Source organism: Leuresthes tenuis, unplaced genomic scaffold (assembly GCF_036924035.1).
Source record: "Leuresthes tenuis unplaced genomic scaffold, fLeuTen1.0.hap1 SCAF_4, whole genome shotgun sequence".
Lineage (NCBI taxonomy): Eukaryota > Metazoa > Chordata > Actinopteri > Atheriniformes > Atherinopsidae > Leuresthes > Leuresthes tenuis.
Genome location: NW_027325358.1, coordinates 22,387,468 through 22,393,467, shown reverse-complemented (window position 1 = coordinate 22,393,467; position 6,000 = coordinate 22,387,468). Strand labels below are relative to the sequence as shown.

The 6,000-nt window shown below is 40.7% G+C and overlaps 1 protein-coding gene across 9 annotated transcripts in view; it reads left to right on the top strand.

Annotated features, from left to right (window-relative positions):
* The first annotated feature begins 4,013 nt into the window (after nt 1-4,013).
* Nucleotides 4,014-6,000, top strand: part of rbm47 (RNA binding motif protein 47) — a 31,761-nt gene continuing 29,774 nt past the window's right edge. For 6 of the 9 annotated variants that reach the window (XM_072383242.1, XM_072383240.1, XM_072383239.1 and 3 more), the window contains exons 1-2: nt 4,952-5,170; nt 5,703-5,874. The gene's annotated coding sequence lies outside the window, so the exon portion shown is untranslated. Of the gene's footprint in view, nt 4,183-4,950; nt 5,171-5,702; nt 5,875-6,000 lie in introns of those variants that run through there. The other 3 variants (XM_072383235.1, XM_072383234.1, XM_072383233.1) reach the window with 3 other exon arrangements.

The window sequence follows — 6,000 nt, the reverse complement described above, 5'->3', positions numbered from 1 at the left end:
ATCCTACTTATCAGACAGAAGTTTCTCAGTCCACCTGGGTGTCTACTTCTCTCAAAAGGCCCCACTCACCTGTGGTGACCCTCAAGGTTCTGTGTCAGGCCTCATGCTCTTCCCTTTGTATCTGCTGCCCCTTGTATCAAATTTGACAAACATAACATTTCCTTTCACTCTTTTGCTGATGATGTACAAGTTTATACCTCCCAAAAGAAAAGTGTTTGCAACCGCTGCTTACTTGTTTGAATGTCATCAAGTCATGGATGAGCTTAAACTTCCTGAATCTAAATCAAAGTAAGATCTAGGTAATGGTCTTTGGATATCCTGAATATCCTGATGTGGGTACTCTAGGCCCATTTGCTTGTTATATTCACTCTTCTGTCAAGAATCTTGGTGTATATTGTGTACAATGTTGTTATTGCCGTTACTATTAGTGCTTTTAAATTTGACAAGCAGATCTCCTCAGTTGTTAGGTCACAGTTTATTCCAGTTAAGAGTTATAGCGAAAGTAAATCTCCCTCCTAAAGATTAGGAGAGGATGATCCACGCCTTCTTAACCTCTCGGATGGATTACTGTAATTATTTGTATGTGGGATTAGATCAGTCTTTCATTCGTTTCTTGCAGTTTGTTCAGAACGCTGCCACTTGTCTATTGATTGGAAAGAAAAAAAGGGACCACATTACACCTGTACTGTGCTCCCTCCACTGGCTCCTTGTTTGCCAGAGGACTGATTTTAAAATTTTGTTGATTACTTTTGAATGCTTTGGACAGGCTCCTACATACTTAATTGACCTCTTAAATGCACATACCCCAGCAAGAGACCTGCGGTCATCCAACCAACTTCTCATTGATGTGCCTAGAACCAGACTAAAAAAAAAAGAGAGATTGAGCTTTTGCAGTCGCTACCTCTCTGTGTTAGATCTGCTCCCACTGTTGGGCAATTCAGGTCACGACAAAGAACTAATGTCTTTTTCTCAGCCTTTTATTTCAAGTTGAGCAATTTTATAATCCCAGCAGAGTAAAAATTTTTATTTTTATTTTCATGATGTATTATCTGGTCGTTGTATTTTTATTCTGTAAAGGACCTTCGTCAGCACTTGTTTTTAAATGTGCTATACAAATAAAAGTGACTTGGCTTGACTTGAAACACAACAAGCTTGAGTAAAGTAAATGAACATTTGTATCCTGGTTGTGAGTCTTTGTCTGGGTTTGGATATCATTCTGAATATTGTCTTTTTATAGAAGTTGAGAGACAAGAATATCATTATCCCTGTATACATGGTCAGAAGTAAGCAGGTTTCTGATGCGTGTACATTGGTGTCTACGCTCTTCATCCCAGCCATTTTTACCTTTCCTTCTCCAGAAATGAGGATAAGTATTCATATGCCGCAATATTTCAGTCTCTGTGTGAGTACTTTCATGTGAAGCATTTCCAGGCTTCTTAACCAGGGCTTGACTTGGTCTTGGTTTCTAAAAGCAGGATAACATGTTTACATATGCAACATAAAACTTATAAATTCCAATAAGTGAAGCATAAACATGATACTGGAGCACATGTAAGTACTGTCACTGTTTCTATGTGACTTAGTTTCAGGACTTTAAGTGCTACCACCACATAATGCTTTGTTTAAAAGTTTGTGATAATTTACTGAGATCAGATGAATCCCTCTGTACTCATCTAGCTTGTGGCTACAGAGGTCTGATGAGGCAACAAAGACGAGCAGAAGACAAACCTGAAGAGCAAGGAAACAATTACCTCTCATACAGTACTGGTTAAACATTGATCGAACGTTGATAAATAATAGCTTTAGATGATCTGTAGCTATGATGGCGTATATCCAGATCCTGGTAGCCTGGATTTTAGTTGTACATTTATACAATGTAAAAAAGCCTTTTGCATTTTGCATGACTTTGCTCTTTTAGCTCTGTCTGTTTTTATATCTATTTTTTCTCCCTTTTTTAAGGTTGTGGAAAAAATAAAGATCTTCACTATAAAAGCAATTAAGATGATAATTACCCACAAATATCCTTTAAATCTGCTTGGTAGACATATGTTGCTTTAAGAATTTCCTTCCTTCCTTTTTTCTGTACAAAGTAAAAATGCCCCTTCATTTTCACACACTCACATTTTCCTTGAAGTGAACCCTTTGCTCCTCAGTGTAAAATTCTAAATAAAACAAGTAAGACCTGAATAAGATGTACTATCCAGACTTTAATTTGAAGTCGTTTTCACACATTTCGGTTCCACTATGTAGAAATTACAGCACTTTTTATACAAAGTCCCCTCATTTCAGGACACTATCATGTTTGGGACAGATGTTTGTCATTATTTTAAAAGACATGTTTCATTGCTTCATTTGTGCAGGGATAAGACACCTAGGCTTGCTTCTACAATTTGGAGTATGTAGTTTCCAAAACAGATTGACAGCTATAAAAACAAAGAAGATAGAGTTAAGAAAAGCCTATCACCTCCTCTATCAGACGAGATGTTTTTTATGGCTATGACAGGAACAGTGGAACAGTGTCCTTTACTGATAATGTCTCTGTTGATGGAAACAACAGAATTAATTTCTTTTCTTCTCCCAAAAACATGCCTATGGGTCATATATTTATCCAGGCAGATTCATCGTTATTGTTGAAGAATATACGGCCTAGAAAAGAATTCCACAATGGCGACGGCCCCTTTGTATAAAGTCTGTATTTTAGCCTTTAGCATGATTGTTTTCTAATCTTACCAAAGTAGTTTTGACGTCTAACTCCAACAAAATGATGTTATTGCCTAAAGGCAGTCAGGAAGAGAGAAAGCTTCTTTGTAATGTTAAGTGTTTACATGTAAACCAGCAAAGTGGTGTCCATGAAACTGACTACGGGGATGTAAAAAGAATGTATTTTCGCCCTAAACATTTTTATTTATTTTTTGTTTACCCTAAACAAATAATGTATCTGCCTAAACATAAACTGGAATTGACAAAAGTGTTTTAGTGAATTTTTGTTGTGTTATTGAACATAAAAAAAAGACTGTTGTCATTTGTTGTTTTTTGTTTCATGTTGCATGAAAGTGCTTTGTTGCTTTGTAAACGAAAGTACTTGAGAATGACGTGTGCTCTCATGAGTCATTTTCCCATCCAGCCGGTTGTAGGGTTGGTACCTTACAGAACGCCATTATGGGTTGTATTTAAGAATATGGCTGTTTCATAGTTGGAATTTTGATAAATGCAGTGATATACAGGCCTATTTTTCAGCTCGATCCACAGGAACACAATCGATGATACATCATTATTCAGCGGGAAAAAATATGCATAACACGAAGACATAGTCAGCTTTTTTGGTGAAAGAGGTTGAATATCCTGAGTTGTCTGAGTCAGTCACCTCGTCACTGTCCAAAAACCAGAATGAAGGCGTGGGATAGCATTGGTAGATCTGGTGGGTTTTTGTTCATGGTATTTATTTTTGAAACCCTAAACTCTAGCCAACATGTTTTAAAAAGGCAACACTCTCTGGACTTTAGCTAAGCTTTATCTCCCCCAGCACAGTGCCACTTTACTGCTTCCACTTGTGATAATAAAGCAGGAAAAGCTATCTGTGAGGATTTTTTTTCCATGATGTATCTGAACTGCTTTAAGCCACCTGTGAACTTGTATATGGATTGCTACAGACACGTAATATTGTGCATGTTTCTTTATTTGTGCTGTTCATTCAAGTATGAGATTCCTATAAAATCTGTTAAGTAAGCATTAAAATTAAATGTATTGAGCAACGTATCCAACGGCACAGCCTCCTCCCTGCCAGAGTTCAGCTGCTGTGTTGAAACGTTATTTCTCTGCATGAGCACGTCTGACTCAATCTCAGTTTCCTATACACACATACACACTAGCAAGTTCCCCACTGTGTGAGCGTGTGTGTGGGGACTTTATCTGAATGTATGCATGTGTGTCAGTGTGTGTGTGTGTGTGTGTGTGTGTGTGTGTTGTTACTCTAAACAGAAATCCAGCTTCCTCACTTCTCTCTTCTGTCCTCATACTGGTAGCTGGCTGACCGTTGCTGTCGCTGTTCAGTACAGCTCTCTCTCTGTCTCTTTGTCTCCATGACAACTCCCTGTCATAAAGACGTCGCACTCAGCACGCACCTGAGATCAGGAAGAAGGAAGCACTTGGTCCCGCCCACGCCCAACTCTCTAAGGAATTCAGGTAGGCAAATACACACGCTGAGAGACACAGTCTTGCACAATGTTGAATAAAAGGTGAATAGAGCAGGTCTGCAGTGTTAAAACCGAGCTACATGACCAAACAAGTAAGCTATTCTCCATTGAAAAAAAAAGAGAATGAAGAGTGTGTGGGAAGGGACAGAAGCAGCATGAAAAAGTACAGTAAGCAACTCCAGTTTAGCCAGTAACTCCACTGTTTTACTTTCAGTTCAGCTTCACGGCAGGAACCTTTATAGCAACAGTGGGAAACTGTTGATATTCGGCGTTTAAAGTTTCTGTTTTCCCTGCGTGTCATCTTCACACTGACAGTAAAACAAGAAATTTGAGAAAGTGTGTGAATGAGCTGTTATTACTCAAAGTTGTCATTATGGAGGGATCAGCACAATGTATGTCATAAAGTGAATGCTGCCGCTGAAAGACAACATATCATCATGACCTCAGGGATGTAAATACATTTGTGAGTGAGCAAAAGGTTGGTCTGTGTGGGATCATCAATAATAAGCAGGTGGGGGGTGTGAGCGTGCGATTATGTGGTGTGAGTTTTTGGATGAGGTATGAAGGAAACCCCTTTAGAGGAATGCTGTTCTGGGTGCTATGATTATGGTCTGGCTTTTTGGATACACACAAACACACAGACAGGTTGGAGAGGGCACAGGAGGTTAGCATTTCCCATCCGGAATGATAGGACTGAGGGAGGGCGGGAGGGAGGGAGGGAGGGAGAAGGTGTGTTAAGAGTTTGGGCAGTTTAATTCTGGTTTGGTGAGTTTCAGGAGCAGGCAGTGTGTACACCATACACACATCGAAAGAGACACAGACAGAGAGAGAGAGACGAAGAGAAGGAATGATAGGGAGGTTTTCTGTGAAATGAAAGGAGACAGAAGAGCGGACTGAACACTTGCGGGAACGCAGCAGCACCTTCACTTAGCATCATGCAACCTTGACTCGAGCGCCTGCCTCAGCGATGGTTTACTGTAAGGAAATGAGATTTCTGTGTGTGCTGGGATGAAGGGGGGTATTCTTTGGGATGATTAGTGTGTTGGTGTGTGAGCTCAGAACTTTTTCCTTTTCTCTCCCTCCCTCGAAACCCCCACCCCCCCGGCTCTTAGGAATGTGAGGCTTATGTCAGTGAGAGTCAGGTACAGACTCACTAATTACCGCTGCCCTTCCTCCCTCCATCTCTTCCTCCCTCTTTCTTTTTCTGTGGCTCTCTCCTTCAACTCCGTCACCTTCGGCTCTCTCCTCCACTTTAAGACCTTGTGCACTCCCCCCTTCTCCCGTCTCCCGCTGTTACGTCTACAAGTGTTGTCGTGACTGGAGCAGAGGAGAGGACAAACAGAGAGGATCTGAGTCAGAATCCGAAAAAACAACCAAAAGGAGAAGAGAAACTCTGACTTGTCCTCGCTCATTGTCTGTGTGTATGTGTGTTTGGCGCCCACGCGTGTGTTTGTTCCAAAGTATCTGAGATCTCTTCTCATTGTGCTTTTGGGTGACCTGTCATTGAAGACAGGAGGTGCCTTGACAGTCAACAAGAGATCGGAGAGAAACTGACAGACTGCACAGAAGAGGAGAGGAAGAGAAGAGGAAGATGAGAAAGTGACAAGCTGGATTGTTGCTTTTGAGTGGTGGAAGAAGAGCCAACAGTGACACCGTGACTACACATCCCATCATCCCACAGGTTGGCTAGAAACTTATCACATGTGCCTTCTATCGTGTGTCTTCTTTCCACTCTGTTTCTTGATCTTTAACAGTTATGCTGTAAGGGTAGATGAGGGACAGTGTGTATTTTGTCACCTGGAGGTTT